The sequence below is a fragment of the Delphinus delphis genome, chromosome 9 (assembly GCF_949987515.2).
Source record: "Delphinus delphis chromosome 9, mDelDel1.2, whole genome shotgun sequence".
Lineage (NCBI taxonomy): Eukaryota > Metazoa > Chordata > Mammalia > Artiodactyla > Delphinidae > Delphinus > Delphinus delphis.
In genome coordinates this window covers 64,015,363-64,022,479 of record NC_082691.1, presented here as the reverse complement: position 1 = coordinate 64,022,479, position 7,117 = coordinate 64,015,363, and the positions used below count along the sequence as shown (strand labels likewise).

At 36.7% G+C, this 7,117-nt stretch overlaps 1 protein-coding gene across 1 annotated transcript in view; it reads right to left on the bottom strand.

Annotated features, from left to right (window-relative positions):
• Positions 1-3,369: 3,369 nt before the first annotated feature.
• BBS9 (Bardet-Biedl syndrome 9) overlaps positions 3,370-7,117 on the bottom strand; it is a 447,702-nt gene continuing 443,954 nt past the window's right edge. Inside the window, exons 26-27 of the transcript XR_009520638.1 lie at positions 4,463-4,527; positions 3,370-3,681 (exon numbers count right to left, since the gene is read on the bottom strand). The gene's annotated coding sequence lies outside the window, so the exon portion shown is untranslated. The remainder of the gene's footprint in view (positions 3,682-4,462; positions 4,528-7,117) is intronic.

The window sequence follows — 7,117 nt, the reverse complement described above, 5'->3', positions numbered from 1 at the left end:
TGCCACTGAGGAGCCAGCAGCCCTTGCCACAGGTACAGATACCCACAGCCTTTGCCATCCAGGATCCCTGCAGTCTTTTCATGGCTTGATAGCTCATTTCTTTTTAGCACTGAATACCATTCTGTTATCTAGATGTACCACAGTATATTTATCCATTAGCCTACTGAAGGACATACTGCTTCCATGTTTTGGAAATTATGAATAAAGCTGCTAAAAACATTCATACGTAGGTTTTTATGGGGACATAGTTTTCAACTCATTTTGGTAAATATTAAGGAGCATGATTGCTGAATTGTATGGTTAAGAGTATCTTTAAATTTATTAAAAACTTCTAAATTGTTTTCCAAAGTGCCGGTACCAGTTTTATTCCCACCAGCAATGAATGATTGTTCTTGTTGCTCCGACATCCTCACCAGCATTTGGTGTTGTCAGTTTTGTGGATTTTGGCCATTCTAAGATAAGTGCTGCAGTATCTTATTGTTGTTTTGATTTGCAATTCCCTAATGACATATGTTGTTGAGCATATTTTCACATGCTTACTTGCCATTCATTTATTTTCTTTGGTCAAGTATCTGTTAAGGTCTTTTGCCCATTTTCAAATCCAGTTTTTTCTTCTTGGTACATTTAGGGTAACAGTTCTTCACCTGTGAAGACAAGTCTGTGGCTTGTCTTCTCATTCTCTTGATAGTGTCTTTCACACAGCAGAAGCTTTTAATTTTAATAAAATTCTGCTTATTAATTTTTCCTTTCATGGATCATATCTTTGGTTTTATACCTAAAAAGCCATTGCCATACATAAAGTTATCTAGATTTTCTCCTATGTTATCTTCCAGGAATTTTATAGTTCTGTATTTCACATTTACATCTATGGTCCACTCTGAGTTAATTTTTGTGAGGTATAAGGTCGGTTTCTAGATTCTTTTTTTTTTTTTTTGCATGTGTATGTCCAGTGGATCCAGCACAACAGACTACACGACCAAAGATAAGGCAGAGATGACACGAGCCAATACCACTGGAGGAATCAATTATATACACAAATGATGAGAGGGACTCAAATCAAGGACAAAGGCAGCCAAATCAGGGGAGGTGATGAAATTGTTGGCCAGCCTGAGGAAAAATATACCACTGCTACTAGGGTGGAGAGGGAGGACTAGGTCCAGAAGGCACTGGTTTTAGAAGTAGAGAATGTAAAGTATGTCTGGTATGGTGTGTGTGTGTGTGTGTGTGTTTTAGGAAAAGTTGAAATACATCCCACCTCTCGTCCTTATCTATTTCATGTGTGATTAAAATCTGGGAAATTTTTAATGTTTTCTTTCAGAATTACTTGTTAGTTGCTTTTTTTCATTTTTGTGAGCTGCTAAGTGTGAAAGATGAGGATTACACACCATCTTTTTCTCCAAGGAATGAGTAACTACTTAATTTTATCCCAAAAGAGTTAGTAAAATAAAAGATTCAGTTTCCTTACTTATGACTAGAGACCTAAAGAGATTTCCTAATTTTCATCCTCAAATAAATAAGACAACAGTTCACCTAAATGCAGGAAGATAACATTAAAGGATTCAAGGAATATTACAGAACTAAACTTCACTAAATGGCAAGTGAATGGAGTCTGGGCTTAATTAGTATTCTGTCCTAAGTTAGAAGACAAAGTTTCTAGATTTTTTGTTTATATAAAGGGGTTTGGTACCAACTGTTCCCCATATTCAGATGATCTTAATGTTCTTGGGATGTCTGGCACAAAGAAATGAGAGTTTACAGGTGATGCCATGAACTTTTCTCTCTGGAACTGGTACCAGATGGAACAAGTATTGATTACCATGGCCAGTTAAACAGAATTTAAGTTAATAGCACTTTAAACCTCTTCACTCTAACTAATCGGATGATCCTGGAGCCAATAAAGGGGATGTGGCCTTCTTAAATTTGATAGCGAATTGGGGACGTAATATTTATGTGGCTTGCAGTCAACTCTGAATATGGCTAAAATCTCACTAGCTGTTCTGCTGAGGAATAGATTCCAGGAATTTCGCTACCACCCACTGCTCCTCCTCACCCAGTGTCATGAGAGGAAGGCGCAGAGCAAAAAGATGTAGCGCTAGACGAGCATGTTCTGTGGTGCCCGGTACTGAAAGTGTAAGTGTGATGGAGATAATACACAGTTTGAAACATACGAAATCTGATGTTCTGAATATCAGACATCTAAAAGTGTAAGGGAAAGATTCCAGTTTCACAGACACCAAGTCAAAGTGGAAGTTCTTGCCATTCAGGAATATTTGATACTTCAAAGTACACAATTACAAACCTATCATATACAATAACATTCTTTGCCATGTAACTCCCATATAAAATCAAAAAGCTTATTCTGCTATCAACAAGAAAATCATAACAAAAACACTTTAAAGTCAACCAAGATTAGTTCATTATGACGAGATGATAAATTTCAAATAGAGGTAATTAAATAGGCTCCTGGAGCGCTTAATAATCTAGCTAATGAAGAAGAGTGAATCATATGAAGACACTAGAAAAATATTTAAATATCTTCCTGCTTTCACAAAAAATACTGATGGTGATGAAGATAACTTCAATGAGGACACTGATGACTAACTGGCTAATGACAGTTGTCAATTCCACGGCTATTTAAAATTTATCACTGGACTTCCCTGGTGGAACAGTGGTTAAGAATCTGCCCTCCAAAGCAGGAGACACGGGTTCGATCCCTGGTCGAGGAAAATCCCACATGGCACAGAGCAACTAAGCCTGTGCGTCATAACTACTGAGCCTGCATGCTGCAACTACGGAAGCCCCCACGCCTAGAGCCTGTGCTCCACAACAAGAGCAGTCATCACAATGAGAAGCCCGTGCACCATAATGAAGAGTAGCCCCCCTCACCACAACTGGAGAAAGCCCATGCACAGCAATGAAGACCCAATGCAGCCAAAAATAAATAAATAAATAATTTTTTAAAAAATTGCTGTCTCTGAAACCACTAAAAATAAAAAGTCAAAAGAAATAATAAAATTTAACACTGAACAATAAAATTTGAAATGCTCTGAAATCTTACACTGCAGATATGAAAGAAGATTAAGGTTTCCCTAAATAAGATAACAATCCTAAAAACTAACACATTACTAATAATAAGTGGTAAAGCAGAAAGAAACTCTTGCAAACTATTAGTAACTTTCTAAAAATATTTGCTCAATAATGCCAGAGGAAAATTGAATTATCTTTCAATTCATTCTACAGAAAATGAAATTATAAAATTGTTGTTAAGGAAAGAGGCGAATAAAGAATGTGCAGTCAAAAATATGCAGAAGTATTAAAGCACTATCAAGCAGTCAACGGTATAAATATGTTATTTTTATGGATTTTGTGACATTTGTGGCAATTATTGATTTTTTGCAAACATGTAATATGTTGCTATGCTTTCTTGACTCTAACTAAATATACACTTTTATACCTAATGTTGTACTAAAATTTTTTATTCTTTTTCTTTAAAAGTGCTCCAAAATTGTATAAGCTTCAAACATTCACAAAACCTGAACCCTGTGTTCAAACCAATGTCACCTAAGCACTCATAGAAAAAAATGTCCTGAGCTATTAAATTTTTCAGAATCATACCTCTCTTTAAAGCCAACTTTAAGTAAATACTGTTGGAGAGTCATATCAGCCTCTTCTTAGCACAATCTGTAAAAATAAATTTGGAAAGTAAGATCACAGCCAGTATTCTAAATCATTGATTGCTCCATTTGTCTATGGCTTGCTGACTGCTTTTAGGTTAGTTGATTTATTGATACAACAAATATTTACTAAACAGTAGAAAGAATCCAAGAACTGTTGTGTCCAAGGAATGTGCACATCTATTCTAGCAGGAAAGGAAAATCTAACTTGTGAAATACAGTAAGTGAGAGAGGTCGTTAGAGAGGCATGGAGTTCACAATGTTCTCGTGAGGGAAATGTGACTGCCAGCAATGGCGGTTAGGAAAGTCCTGAGAGGTGCCAATATTGATTTATTCACCACCCCCCGCCCCATTACAGAAGTGATTTAAGGGGCTTACAAGGTCCTGTCAATACAACAAAAGAGAATACATTTAAAAGTGGAGCGAAATAAAAAGACAAAAAAGGAGAAGAATATAATAAGGAGCCAGCAAATGGGACTAAAAGCTGTGATGCACAATGACCTGCCCACTTGTCCCTAGAGGGCCTCAAATGTGGCTCTCGGCATCCAGGTGAGGAGATAATTTATTCAGACCAAGCCCTGAAGGAAGGGTTGGGATCTAGGTTGAATATAATTAAAATGAAACGATGGCGAGCCTGAGAATTAGTGGTTTTGCAAGATTTTTTCCACATCAGCCTGAAGAGAGAACCTCTCTCCAACCCAGAGATTAGGCACTGGGGGACATGATCACTCTAACAGGCATCTTACTCTAATTAGGCTTTGGCAATATTGCTGTACTGTAAGTTATACCTTTTGAAGTCCAAAGCAACAAAACTCTTAACACATGCGATGTCCACATAGCTTCCATAATTTACCTACAAAAATAGAAAAATAACACCAGCTAATTCAATGCTACATACACAGAAAGACTATAGAAAAGGCAACATCTGTTATAATCTAAACAGCCTTGTGTTGCTCCTTCAGAATCCTCTTAATATTATTTTCATATTTAATTGACACATTTGCTTTTTTGCATCAGATGATGTTAAGGACATGAAGAGAAACTGTAATTTTCAATACAATTACATGTTCATATTACTGCTATAAATTATAATAATCATGCTATTTTGATGAAAATACATTACACTCTGGACTTTTCTGAACTACTAGAGCTCACTGTCCAAGTAGATTATTCTCTGAAACTCATGCTGTTAATATAGAAAACGCTAATCAGCAAGAGTACGTTTCTAATTATTATTTATATCACTAAAACTGATACATTCTAAGATGGGATCTGTTCTCTTATTACAAGAGCAATAAATATTCATTAACAAAACACTGAAAATATAGATCAGCGAAAAGAAGAAAATGAGAGATCCTAATGTGCAACCATGGCTGAAAACCACCAGCTTGAGTCTCTCTTCCATCAACCCTCCCCCTCACAGGCTCCCTGACTATTATGGACACACCCTTAATATCTGAACAGAAGGCCACGGACGACACTGTTGGCACACAAAGAGGACATTGCTGCTGTGGCAGGTGACCACTGACAATCCTGTGCTTATACAATGCTTTTTAGGGGGTTAAACACTCCTCACATATATTTTGTTTTGATTCTTTCGCTCGTCTTTACCTGCATTTTTATGTGATAGGGAATTGTGTACATTGTGACACAGACTACCAACTACTCAGAGACAGATATTTTAAGAAAACACAGAGGTCTCTTGGTTTAGCAACTTTTAGGCCAGAGAATATTTTTTCTAATTAATGGAATTTTAGAAAAGCCATTCATAACACAATCTGATGTTCCTCAACTTGAGGGAACGCTTGCGCTCCAGGTGTACCTGACCTGTGGAAATACCAAGCCAGTCCCTTGAGACGCTGGGGAACCAAACAGCTTAGAGAACTGGGGGATTGAGGTACAGAACTTTATCACTGACTCACCTCTCTTACATCTGTACACATAGATATAAATGGGCCCCACATGCCCAACCTGAGCCCACCCTGTGTTCACATGGGATGGGGACACATCTGGCCATGTCTGGAGGGCATGGTGTGGGTATGGTGTGGGCAAGGCTATTTATAAGAGTGCTAAGGAAACTTTCGGAATGCCAGTCATCCTAAAGGAGAGCCCATGGTGGAGGAGGGGCAAAGATCAGAGGGGAGTGGTATTTTGAAAGCTGTGGAGTGTCTATCACTTGGGTCATTCTCCACAGGCGGAAGGAAGAAACTGGGTAAAACCTAGGAGACATTTCGTGTAAAGCTCTTTGAGATATGAAAGCAGAAGAGAACATAGCTCTTTGGCTCACAGAACCCAGTGCACCAGAGTAGAGGATATGACTGAAGCTGTCATAGCACAGAACACAACAGCCTGAGCACAACCACAGACTGGCACAGAGAAGAAACAGGAAAGGGCATTAGACAGACCACCCAGGTTGGACACCAAAAGCAGAAACTATAAAGAAAGGGGTTAATAGATTTGGCTACTTAAAATTTAGAAATTTCCTATTAAAAAAAAAAACACACTCAGAAACAAAATTAAAAGACAAGTGAAAAATTGAGAACAATGTTTATATCATACTCAGTCAACCAAAGATTAAAATCATTTCCACATAAAAGGCTATTATAAGTCAATAAGGAGATAATTATCACCACCACCAAAAAAAAGGAAAAGAAGAATAGGAACAGGGAATTCAGCAAAGCAGAAATACAAATGGCAAAGAAAAGTAAATTTTTTAAATGTGCAAACACACTAGAAATCAAAGAAATGTAGCTATCTTGGACTATAAGCCCTTGGTTTTAAAATGTAAATCTTACCAATAATCTATACATTTGGGTGTGTATTTGGGCTTTTGGAATTAGCCTGGATTAAAATCCCAGTTCTGCTACATATTAACTGTGGGATACTGGACAAATTATTTAGACTTTGTAAATCTCAGTACTCTCATTTGTAAAATAGAGATAATAACATTCTCTACATCACAGTAATGTCATGAGGAGTGAACGAAATCATGCATACAAAGTACCAGCACATAGTAAGAATTTAATAAATGTTTGCTATTTTATTAGTACCTATTCTGATATATTGGGTAATAATGAAACCATTGGGCTAATCAGAAACCTGGATCATCTTCCTTCTTCCAGATTTGTGAGTTACTCCAAGATTATGTACACACACACACACACACAAGACATAATGGACAATCGTTATTAAAGACTGAAATATTGGTCTCAAAATAATAGGAATAGTTAAGAATTATTTGGGTCTTGATTTTTAAACAGCCATTCTAAAAGATAACATAATTCTTGGCTTCATTATTTTTTTGCTAGTAGAAACACTTTAAACAGTTTTTGTGTTTTTAAATCATGAAGCTAAAATCAGGAGTAGAAGATATGTACAACTTAAATTCAGGAAATTCTTTAACAAAGTTAAATTTATGTCATTAATCAAATCATTTTTATCAT